Raw genomic sequence first — 13,504 nt, 5'->3', positions numbered from 1 at the left:
TTTCCCGTATGGCCTTCACTTTGTCGGGATCTACCTCGATTCCCTTGTTACTGATCACATAGCCTAAGATTTTCCCCGATGAAACGCCAAAGAAGCACTTCTTCGGGTTCAACCTCAGCTTGAATTCGGCAATTCGGGCCAAAAACTTCTCGAGTGCAGCGAAATGCCTCTCTCTTGTCTCCGATTGACCATCATGTCATCCACATAAACTTCTACTTCCTTGTGTATCATATCATGGAACAGTGCTGTAGCCATTCGCTGGTAAGTTGCCCCGACATTTTTCAAACCAAACGACATCACCCTATAGTAGTATGTTCCCCACTCAGTTGTGAACGAGGTTTTCACTTTGTGTTTCTCAGCCATCTGAACTTGCATGTAGCCCATGAAACCGTCCACATTTATGTGTAAGACGCTTGATGCTGCACTGTCGATCAACACGTCAATATGAGGCAACGCGAATTCATCTTTGGGGCACGCCTTGTTAAGATCTCTATAATCGACGCACATTCTCACTTTGCCGTCCTTCTTTGCGATGCGCACTACATTTGCGACCCAAGGGGGATAGTCGATTACTTCGATGAACCCTGCTTCTAACTGCTTCTTCACTTCCTCTCTGATCTTATCTGCCCATTCTGGTCTCATGCGTCGGAGTTTCTGCTTCACGGGCTTCGCGTCGGGGTATGTTGGAATACGGTGAGTTACGATTGATTGATCAATTCCTGGCATGTCTTCGTATGTCCAAGCAAACACTATTTCATATTTTTTAATTATTCTCTCAAATTCTTTCCTCTCTTCAATAGTTAATTCTTGAGCAATTTGTATAAGTTTAGGATTTTCATCTGTGCCAAGATTGAAAGTCGACATTTCTATTGTATTGATTTCAAATTTAGGCATGTTATATGAATGAGAATGCATGGAATGATCATGATCAACATCAAGCAAGTAAGCAAAATCAGAATTCATTTCATTGATAGTGTTGGCGAGTACATCGTCAGATTCAAACAAAGCAGTAATACAATTTTCATCATCGGGGTTCTCGGGTTTCTCATAAGCTTTGGAGGTACTGGGCTCGTCCACCGCTCCCGCAGTTGCTTCAATAGTAACGACCTGCTCCTCGGCATTCAAATCTAACATCATAATCTCCTCGACGAAGCAGCTTGCCTTTCCTTTGCCCCAGTCGGCAACATCATTGAAGATCTCAAAGCCCGGCAGAATCTTTCCTTCGGCGCTAATAGCCACTTCCGACTCATCATCAGACTCATCCCAGATGTTGATCGGAACCCTCTGATTGATACCTTCCTCGTCGGAGGAACTTCCCCAAATGTCCACGACCATCAAATCCATTATATGAGGGACATTCAGATTTATGTAGGAAGGGTCCGACGATCCATACCGAGCCCAGCCTATCAGTTCTTCATAGTCCTTGAGGAACACTCCATTCATTCTTCTAGCCACGAGTGGAATAGCACCCTTCCGGATGCACATGAGTTGCTCCTGATCACTCAAGGTGACCCGACACGAGGCATACTTGAACCTGCATCTTCTAGCATAATCCACGAATGCTTCCTCGGGAAATTGCTTGATCCTTTCCAAATCTTCCAACGACCCAGTCCACGGGATGTACATCTCATATCTCTGCACGAAAGCCTCCATGAGGGACCCCCGGTCCCCTTTTGCCTTTGTCGAGAGCATTCGGTGCCACATCAAAGCTTCTCCTACGAGTGTCTTTGGAAAATGCTCAACCAACTCACTTCGATAGAGTCCTGCGTCAAATATGTAGGCACGGAAACAGTTTATGTGGTCGATGGGGTTCTCACCTCCTTTGTACTTAGCCATGGTTAACACCGCCTCAGGTGTCTCCTCATCGGGTGACTTAGGTATTTCCTCTGGATGTCCCCATGCGGTGTATTTCTTGATGAACCTCTTAGTCATTTCTGCCCAATTCACTTTTACGTACATCGGAAGAGACATGTACCATACCAGTGACTCTCCTGCCAATGAGTTGCAAAACAAGCTCGTAATCTCCTCCTCTTTGAAACCTAGAGGACCCATAGCCGACAGATAAAAATGCAAGTGCTCCATGGGGTCCTTCCCTTCGTTATACTTGCTGACAGTCGGAAACGGACGTTTGATAGGCCCAATTTGCATCGCGCTATATTCCCTTGCCTGTGTTTTGTCTCTTCGATACTTCATCAAAAACAAGCTCGACATCAGTGACCAATCATGCTTAGTCGAGTCAGGTAGCGATTGAAACCACCTCAAAGGTTCGCCCACCAGCGAAAGATAGAACCATGGAGCTACTTTTTCCACTTTGTATGGCTCCCCAAACATAGCACACACGTATCCATACAAATGAGCTTCGGGGTCTTCTACCCCACTAAACAATTTCAACACAGGCATGATCCTCTGAGATGATACTTCCTCGGTTTCCTCAGTTTCAGTCCTATCGTCCAACACTTCTTCCGTTGGCTCTTCCTCCAAAACAAACACGTATAACCCATTTCCCACATTCCTTTTCTCATCGGAGTCCAACAACTCCTCTTCGCTTGCCCTGAAGGATTCCATCACTAAACTCTCTTCGAGCCCCGGCCCGATCATGCTCACCTTATGATTAGGCAATGGATTACGCCTAGTGGAAGGGTTTGCTGATGAAGGATCAGCTATCTTTTTCTCTTCAATCAAATCTTGGATCTCGTGCTTCAGCCTCTCACAATTCTCAATAGTATGCCCATAATTGCTGTGGAACTCGCAATATCCTCTAGCCTGTATCTGCGGAGTGGGCGGAGCTTTGTTTTAAGGAGTAAGGGCTTTCAATAATCCTTTCTTCTGCAAACGTTCGAAAACTTTTGCGTAGGTTTGATCGAATTTGGCGAACTGCCTCTTTTCGATAGCATTAAGATCAAGCACTTTCACTGCTGCAGATTCTGCACTCGCACTTGGCCCTCCGGCGCTATATCCCGACTTCGTCCACTTGGTATACGCCTTTTTCGGTTCTCCATCCCCCTCAATTGTCAAGGTGCAGCTATACATTTGGTTGAAATCGGTAAAAGGCATGTACCGCAGCTCATTCTTAATATACGACAATGTGTTACCGACTACCATTCGGATCTGATCCTGCTCAAGCGGCTTCTGCTTCATAACCGCGGCCTTGGCCCTCCATCTTCTTACAAAATCGGAAAAAGATTCCCCAGTCTGCTGCTTAGTGCTCTCAAGTTCCTTCAAAGTGACCTCAAGTATGGTGTTGAAGCTATACTGAGCGATGAATGACTTCGCTAACTCTTTCCAATCCCTCTTCGTCACCATTGGCAACGCGTGAAACCATGTGAGGACAGCCCCCTCCAGATAAGTGTTAAACAGCCCCAGGACTTGATCCTCAGTCAGGATTGTGTGCTTCATCACAGCAACATACTGATTCATGTGAGCAGTAGGATCTCCAGTTCCATCGAACTTTTTCATGTTCGGGAGCCGGAATTTCAAAGGCAAAGCAGTTGCCGATAAACAATTCTTCAAGTTATAAAAGTCTTGGCTCCCGGAACTTCCTCCACGTAGATCCTGCACCTCTTGAGTGATGTGTTGCTTCCACTCCTCTTCCTTAGATTTCTCTTTCTCGAGTTGCTTTCGGATATAATCATGATAGTCATCCTCATTCCCAAAGCGAGGTCCATCGTTCATCTCATTCTCAGTGTGCTTACTGCCACTCTTGTCATCCTTCACGGCCAACTTAGCTATCTGGGCCACTATTGCGGCTAACTGCTCATTAATGTTGTTCACAGAGTTTTCCAATCCGGCCATCTTTTCGTCGATCGCAGACATGCTGACGGAAGAATGAGTATACCCGGATGAAGACGAATCAGAAGCCACAATGGCCGATTCAGAACTGTCAATCTGTAGCTGATCAAACTGCCTGACTAGCCGACTGCTCTCTCGGTACCACAACCGCTTAATGATGACATCTGCGTGAACGGTATCCATTAGTATGTATGCATGATTTTATATGCATGATTCGTGGTGTGTGCGTTTATTATTTACGGATATATAAGATCAGAAGAACAAACGTTAGTCTAATTACACGTATCACAGCATCTCTCTTCCACCCTTATTCCTCCACCCACTCGATGGTCCAAGTCTTTTTCCTAGGATTTTGGTTTGGGGCTCATATTGCGGTCCAGGGGACGCGTGATGTCGTCGATTATTGCGGAAAAGTAAATCATTCATCAAACAATACAGTTCGTTTTAATGTATCAGCGTTTGGTGACTAAGATATCGACCAAATGGATTGTCCTGTCGGAATAACCCGTCTTTTGTCATTTTTCGAGACGCATTAGCTCGGGTTTTGACTCCCTTTGAGCGCATCTTGGTTTTTAGACGTGGTACGAGTTATTCTTTTAGTCCAATCGTTCGTTATTGACAATGATTCGTTCCCTTTTATTCGCGTGGGTTCGTGTCTCGATTTTTGGATTACGACGGGATCTTTTGGATCTATCGAGAGACGTAACCGTATGCTTATTCAGTGATGAAAGCACTTTTTATTTTAAGGAACGGACTCATCGCGTAACGTGTTTGTTTCTAGCGTCAAGGATCCATTTGCTCTTTTTGGCTACGTGAAAAGACGGCGAGTCTTATTTGAGCGCACGGTACTCTTTCAGTTAACAACTCTTTATTCCAATCTACGGGATATATCACCTTAGCGTGGTTATAGAAAATCAACGTTTCGTTGAATCGCATGTCTAATTGAAGCAGGGATATTACCGTCCTTTTCACTTTGGCATGAACTGAACAAACACGCAGGTCGGGCCATATTTCTTGTAGTTTTGGTAATGGTCGAAATGATCGAGCCATTAGTCAAATCCACAGTCTCGTCCACATGGCGCAATTATGCGGTTTGGTTTAATTCGGTTTTGTGATTTTTAAGCGGCGTATATACCAGTTCGAGACATGTATTTAACGACATTGGTTCATTTTCTTTAACTACCCTCGGGATGGATATATATCGTAGATACAGAATGACTTTGGTCGTTTGTCTATCTTTGCTTTTCTTTTATTTTCTTAGCCACTTTTGCGGACACGTCCATTTCTCTTAAGAACGACACAAGGCATAACGTAAGAGCTCGTCTTTTATTCAGAAGGGACGGGCCACGTTTGCGAAACTCTTTACGTTACAACGGGGTCATTCGAAACAGAAACGTTCTTTGTTTTTGTTTTGTCATAATCTCGCTTTATCCCAACCTATTTAAAGAATGTGAATAACGGCTACTGTTAATATAATCTTTTGAATCGAGATATAACTATCCTTAATACCAAACCGATTCATACTAATACGTGCTTACGTCATAATGCATTTCCTGAACATGTGCCTTCTTCGGGACACGGAAAGGGACCAGGCGGGTCGCATAAGTTCATTCATACGAGATGACTAAGTCGTCTTTAGTTCGAATCGTTTCGATGTTTTGGGGTAGTTTGTATATCGGTTTAAGAGTATATATTAACGCATCGTTTCTTTTTCTTTGCATATTTTAGGATTAGACACGTATCATGGCAATTTGAAAACACGAACTGATTCATTTATCACATCAAAAATGGTAACGGGTAATCCTATAGCAACTTCTAAGGCTACTATATGCTGACACGGCTGATCGCGGGACCTCACAGGACCGCACAAATTCGCCCCTAATGAATGGATGGGGACCCTTTGGCGCCTTACTGTAAGGGGGAACTTACACTAGCCTCTTTCGAGTGACGAATGGACTCTCGCTAGAGGTTTCGCAAAAATTACCCAAAAGGTTTGCAATAATGCTTATGAATGCATACGAAAAGAAATAATACGATCCGTCCCCGTTAAGGGCTTAATACACGCCTTCCGGAATCAAATTTCTCGCTTCCCCAGCAGAGTCGCCACTTGTTAGACGAGGTGCCGCGGCCTAATCTCCCGGGCGGACCGGGGGGTGGACACCTCATGGCGACATAAGCGGTGATTGGCGCCGAAAGCAACCAATCGTGGAATCAAGCTGCTCGGCAGGACCGCAGCTCGGAGTATAAAAGAGTCGCCACCCACGAATGGGAAAATGAACACCGATCCCTTACGGGAGACCGATGAGGGTTCGGGAAACTTAGGTACGAGCCGAGAAGGCTAGCTCCTTTCCGGAGAAAGGCTACTAGGCACCCCGACATCGCCCGGTTGTGAACCACCGGCCTCCTACTCAGCGTGTTAGGCGATAACGGACTAATCGCATATTTCTTTAAGTTTAAAATTCATTTGAAACCTTTTCTTTCTCGTTTTGAAAACCGTTTTGAGCATATATTATTGAAAGCCACTTTGGTAAAGAATCACCCATTTACGTTGATGCTAAGTATAAAAGAGAGAGGGGGAGAAGGAAGAATTGATTTATTTACAGTGTGTCTTATGCCTCGATTCGTATGTTAACTCTACACTAAATTCACTCCCCGAAAACGAGTTTATTTACATGGTTCGTACCTTAATCGCCGTTGGAATGATTTAGGTGCGTTTCAAAACCCCGTTAATTTACATAGCATCTACTCGAATCGCCGTTGGAACGACTCGAGCGTTTGAAGACGTGGAATAAAGAATTTTAACCCAAAAACGTGGTTAGGCATACAAGTCAATTTATTTTGTACAAATCATTTAAGGAAACGATTCAAAACTTTATTATTTACAATAAAAACGATTTTAATTACAAGGTTCGCCTAATCCGTCGTTGGAACAGATTAAGGTTTCAACACGTGATATTTTGGAAATAGTTTAAAAAGGTCAAGAAAAACGTTATTTACACTTTAAGAATATCTAGAAAACTTAAGTTTAAATAAACAAATTAAAGTCTCTTTTGGTGATTTTATTTTCCCTTTTTTTCACTCAATTAATCCTTACTTGAATATAATTACAACAACTAACAAATTAAATTCAACTTCACCCAACCAAACATGTTTAAAGAATATATACCTATAGGAAATCCAAATGGAGAATGAATATACATATTTATACATATATGTAAGAATAGTAAAAATGGTAATAATATATATATAGATTAAATGTAGGATAAGGAAAGTAGTAATACATATAATACCTTTTTATCCTAATTACAACTATGTAAAAATAAGGGAGACTATAAAAACTAAAAATAACATTTAATTTCCAAAATAGCTTTACCCTATGATAGCTAATATAATTCAAATGCCAAAGAAAACTATATATATACATATATACTACTTTATAACATTAAATCCAAACGAATTAAATTTCAACATGAAATAAATAAATATATAGTACATAATAAATAGTTATAGGATTAAAAAATAATTTTTATAAACATATTACACAATAATATATGTTGAGCGATTTCCGCAAGTGCACGGTTTCGCTTGTAGTAATAAAAAGATATCGATCCCACAGGGATACGTTTTTAACGAAAAACTTATTTTTGAATCTGTTAGTTTCGAGTTTGTTAGATTTACTTATTGAAGTTAAATGAAGAGTGAAAATTATTTAATTGAATTTGGAAAAAAAAAATCGTTTTATTGAATTTGGGGATTTAGGGTATTTGAAAATGCTAGAATGAGATATATATTAGAATATATCGATTGTTAGAAATGTCTTCTGATTTAGGGATGAATTTTACAAAACAGGAACGCTTAGTTCTTTTTAGAAAAGATAATTAAATGTATTCATTTACATTAAGCAAAGAAATCAACTTTAAACTTTGTACATTATGAAAATGTAATATCATAAGCTCCTTCAATGTATTGGGCTTTGAACTGCTTTCGATCTTAATCCAAAGTATCGTGCCCTAATCAACCTGGTACTAATCTTTAACATTAAAAGTACCAACTTGTTTAGGTTGTTCAACAAAGTTTCCTTGTAATGATTTTGAATTTAACTACGTTTTAATGAAAACACCAGAACTCACTTTAGTGGATTGGTTACCATAAGTGCTACTTAAAAATGAATTGAAGAGAACCAACTTTATTAGATGAAATATAAATTGAAACAAGTTTACTGAGAACAGAAAGCATGGAAACTTTTGACGATTGCAAATGAAAGGTTGTCAATTCTTCCCTTGGGCTTCGTTAGAGTTTGTCAAACTCCGGGGCGGATCCTCTACTCAATCTTCTCGTTGTATCTTCGTTATAGGGATGCGGACGGCCTCTACCAAAATGTAAACTAATAAGACTGAATCTAAACGCTACTGTGTTTGTAATTATATTATAAACAATGTGTGTACATCATATTGCTTTTGTACAGAATCTAATTTCTAACTCTCGAAATGTGTTCACTTAGAACTTCGACATAAGTTCTACGCTCTGATTATAACATTTCACATATGTTTTCTCTCAACATCAACTCTTTATTTATAGATGTTGAAGGGTTGTGTTTGAAGTGATGTATCTGTTGGTTAAGAGTCGTGTCCGTTGTGAAAGGACGTCTTTATCCACTTGAACGAACGCGTTTCTTGGATTTTCAGCATATGTTAAATGCTCTTGGTAAATTTCTGCACTTACCGAGGATGGTAATCCGCGGCCGTGAATGACGTAGTACTGAGCTGAGCGACGAACGAAGGGGAGAAATAGTTAAACCACGCGTGTCGCGGTCGCGGGTTGAGGATCCACTGTCGCGGCCCAGCAGGTTTTCTTACTTCTTGCTTTCGTTCGTGTCCTCGACTTGGCGCTTTCGATTTACGTCGTCTTTGACTCCTTTTGTAGGGTTTTTCTTCTGTTTTAGATCCTTTTTCGTTCCTATTTGGATTTTACCGAATATTCAAGTACCTTGCAAGAAAGAAAGATATTCGAAAGTAAAAGTAATCTAAACAGATATAAATAACATGAATTTGCAATAAAAATGATATAAATGTTAATGATATTTTAGGTATATTTTGGGCTTAACAATATACATATATATACAAGTAGAAATGTCAAAAAGTGGGGAAAGGAGGGTAAAAATGGTGATTTTCGGTTTCCAGCGGATTACCGACGGAAAATCCGTCGCCAATCTGCTGTTAGTGACAGAAAAGGTAGAATTACATCAGCACTCCAAAACTTTCCAGATTCGTTCAAAAGCTTTAAATTAAATCTAATTCGATCGTTTGGGATCTCCGAACTACCAAAAATGGATCATAGTCTATAACGGAGTTTCCTAAAACGATGTTTTTATTTTAAAACGTTATTCGGAAATATCTTTTCCAAACTTATAATTATAACGTTTTTAATACCCGAACTACCTTTTAATCGGATCACGGTTCGTATTGGGATATTAAAACGAGGTTTTTATTTTAAAACAAAACCGAATTTTTATTTAACACGGGATAAAAATAAATAAATACGAAGAATTAAATAAAACGTGATAAATAAATGAATAACTAAATAAATAAAATTATAACATAAAAATAAATAAAGAAAATAAAATAAATGAAATAAATAAAACGAGTATAGTCCTCGGATAATACCTCAAGTTCGGTATTGACGGTTGAAGTCGGTTGATTCCACGAATCGTGCTTTTCTGTTGTTTTTGTGTTTTTGGTAAAATTTTAACTTTTAGGAAATTTGGAAGTTTTAGGAAAAAAAATGTTTTTTCCCAAAAAAAGATTTTCTCTCTCTAAAAATGTTTAGAGTGAGAAGCTCCTCCCAAAAGTCCTCCCCCTTAAATGCATGGGGATCCGTGCCTTATATAGGCAAACGGATCCCCGGAACTTTGGGCGACGCCCGAGTAAAATTGGGCGTCGCCCAAAGGGGGTTGGGCGATCGCCCACCCTGGTTGGGCGAACGCCCAACCTATGTTGGGCGAACGCCCAACATTGTTGGGCGTCCGCCCAACGTCGTTGGGCGCCTGCCTAGCGACCGTCGGGCGCTCGCCCAACGGCTGTCGGGGGTGCATGCCCGACGGCCATCGGGCGTCCCGCGGAAGCCGAGCGCACGCCCTGCGCTGCCGGACGTGCGTCCCACTGTCGTCGGACACACGTCGGCTGCCGCTAGGCGCTCGCTCTACGTCGCGGAGCGTCCACGAGCCGTTCACTCAACGATCGCGATTCTCGTTGACTCACCGTTTTATTATTATACGTTTTTCTCTTTCAAAATTTTTCCGGAACCAACCGCTTCGACCGCTTTGTTAAAGGTTTTCGTCACAGGTCCTCTGACTCGGTGTCTACATCTGTCATTGACCTTCCTGTTCAAAAACCAACTGTCCCTGACTTTGTTATCCAGAAGCCGACCAAGGATCCTTCTACACTCAAGCTGAAATTTTTCAAAAAACAAACATCTTCTACTCCATCGGCTTCTCTTGAAAGGCAAGCCTCTGTTTCTTCACCAAAGGAACATGCCGACTTGAATGCTTCCGCTAACTCTACAAGCCAAATGGAGCAAATTCCCGTCAAAGCTGTTACTACAAGCATTGTGCTGACTCAGAACATTCCTGCTCCAGTCAGCACAGGCAGCATTCGAATTGCTTCTTCTCCAATCAACACTTCTGCCGATCAATCAGCTCTACCCGAGACTCAAGTGCAGATTGAAAACACACTTCCAGTCACTGACCATGTTATTCCTCTGACTCCTCTTCCAACCGGTCATACTGAGGAAACCAGGCAAGTTAATGAAGGCTCTCTCAGCTACTTGCATGCCACCGAGTCTGGTAGAAGAATCATCGACTCGGTGCAAACATTAATTAAAGACCTTCATCAAACCACTCCACCTGCTGTTGGGTCTTCTACTGTTGAGACAACTCAGCTCTCCTACGTAACTCAGCTTCTCAATGAAGTTAAGGGATTCAAGGATTTGCTGAGTGTCATAGTCTCCATTCAAGCACAGCAACCTAAGCAGGATTCCATCACAAAGCTGGCTGAGCTCCAGCTGACAATAGTTCAACACCTCAACACTCTTCAAGTTCAAGTTCAGACCTTGTCAGCTGCGAACACGCGATATGCAACTTCTGATGAAGTCAAAATGCTCTTTGCTCAGCTTCACACAGAGCAAATCAAGACCAACGAGCAAATGGTCTCCTATTCTCAATGCTCAGTGGAGCAAATTGGAGAGGCTGTTCAATTGTTGAACTTGAACAAACAAGAAATGGACACTGACGCCATGAAGCAAAATGAGATATTGTCTGTCACCAAACAAACCTTCAACCATGTACGTCACAGCAACATTCAGCGTCAATACTACGACTCAGCCTTGCTGAAGACATTTCATCAAGTCGTTGATGGTCTGTCCGATGCACTTACCTGGATAGGTAAAACTCAAGCTTTCATAGTAAGCATGATCAGCGCTGCTGAACTCAATATACCCACAGAGGTATCAGATGATGGAGTTGCTATCTTTGACAGTGTCAATGAAAGCGCCGATACACTTAAGGGGCTGTCCACAGAACTGACCAGAGCCGTCTTAACCGACGCCTTTAGGATTCCTCCTCCCGATGCTGACAAAACGGGGGAGAAAGAACAAGCTAGAACACAGCATGAGCTTAGTCAGTCTAAGCAAAAGAAAAAGAAATAGATGTAGGCTAGCTCAGTATATGCTATGTGTGTAGTCTCTATGTTTTTCTTTTGTCTTTTATTGTATACGCTGACTACCTCTATTAATATCAATACTTGCATCTTTTTATCCAAAACCTGAGTTATGAGTTATTATATACGATGTTGAGTATTAAGTTATTATGTATCTTCAAGTACATCAACTATGTTTAATGCTTATAAAACTTATTGATCGTACCCAATGCTGATAACATGTTTGACATTGACTTATATGTTTATAAAACATTGTCTTATAAGACTCACTGAACAACAAATTACTCAGCGCTCTCTGAATGTTAAAACTTCCGCTTAAACACTGAGTAAAATAGAATATGTTCCATGAGCTGACCTATATCTGAAAACTGACCTTAGACTTACTCGATTAAACCTTTAAATGTTTAGAGTAAAACTAAGTCAGTAGCCCAACCCTGACGGGGGAGTTTGCTAAGTTATATTAGGTCAACTATCATGGGGGAGCTCAATACTGAGTTCTTCGCTGAATAGTTTTGCCAACATCAAAATCGGGGAGTTTGTTGAAACACCTTTCCACATAATTTTGATTTGACAAAATTGTTTAAGTGTAATTAAAAAATATTCTAAACACACTAAGTTTAAATGCTTTGATTTATTCTACTAATGTGTTTGTTCAATGTTGAGTTAAATTGTTTATAAGACACAAAGATTAAAAGGCCCAAAGCCCAATACGGAAGTCAAAGCCCAAGTCAAACAGTTTAAGGCAACTCGGCCTGCGTATGTCAAAACGATGTCGTTATGTACAAAACGCAGCTCAGCGGAAGAAGGATCTAGAAGACCTTCGTGGAACAACTTCGGGACGAAACTGCTGAGTTGATTCGACAAAGAGTACAAGACAGCAGCTGAGCAAGAACAACTTCCAGACAAAGTGTTTCCACTTTGGGTAAAGTTCAGAAGACACAGAATGCTGTCTAGTTGACCTTACCATAAATGGAGAGACATTCTGCCGAGCTGACCAAAAGCTGACCGAGGACAGAAGATACTCAAATCTGATTGGCCGAGAGCTCTGAGCAAGACTGGGTGACAACGACAGGAAGCCGTTTCCCTCCAACGGTTATTTCGAAATTCGAAATGACCGATGCCTCAGACGTCTCTATAAATAGAGCCCTTCAGTTGCTTCATTTAACATAGACAATTGTTCTAGGATACAAACTTAATGTAAATGAATTGTTCTTTATATCATTTGTTTAATGAGATATATGTTTTATAACTATATAAAGGCAATCCCTTTTAAGCACTAAATAAAGTCTAATAAAAGGAAATCCGTAAGTTTATTTAAAGTAATTATAAAGTGTTCATACAAGCATGAAGTGAGACAAAACTTTATAGTAAACTGATAAACTTAAAACCACCCCAAGTCAAGTGATATGTTTGGCATTGACATATCACTGTTGAAACTTGTATGTAATAATGTCTTCTGTCCGACAGAAAGCTGATCTCACAAGCTTCATATATACAGATATCTGGATAGTTACATAGATCCGATGAAACGTTGTTCATTAGGATTGGGGATCCGATTTGAGATAACAGGATGGGTAGATTCATCCTTGTCACCTGTTCATCTCATTGGTATTAATAGGTATAACTAATCCTCAGACTCAAAGGAATATTAATTGGTATTCTGGATTACGGAATGTGATGCTTTGACTCTGGTGTAACACGATCCTTAACAGAGATGACTCTGGGGTGTGAACAGTAGACGTTGGGTATCACAGGAAGTAATTGCGGAGTCGTTATATATTGGATTGAGCATTTATCACTCCCGATAAATGGGAGATACATCCATGGATCGCTTGTGGAAGACTCGACTCTAAATCCTTGCAAGGTGATAGCTTAAGAGTAAGAAATACAGATTTCACTTAACCTATCTTTTTGAGTTGACTCGGCCTGTACAAGTAAAACGAACGTCTCGCTATATGTGACTTGACATCACCCATAGTCATAAGATTCAGTTCAAGGATGTA

The sequence above is a fragment of the Euphorbia lathyris genome, chromosome 1 (assembly GCF_963576675.1).
Source record: "Euphorbia lathyris chromosome 1, ddEupLath1.1, whole genome shotgun sequence".
In the NCBI taxonomy this organism is placed as follows: domain Eukaryota; kingdom Viridiplantae; phylum Streptophyta; class Magnoliopsida; order Malpighiales; family Euphorbiaceae; genus Euphorbia; species Euphorbia lathyris.
The sequence above is the reverse complement of the archived record's forward strand: the minus strand, read 5'-3'. Positions refer to the sequence as shown.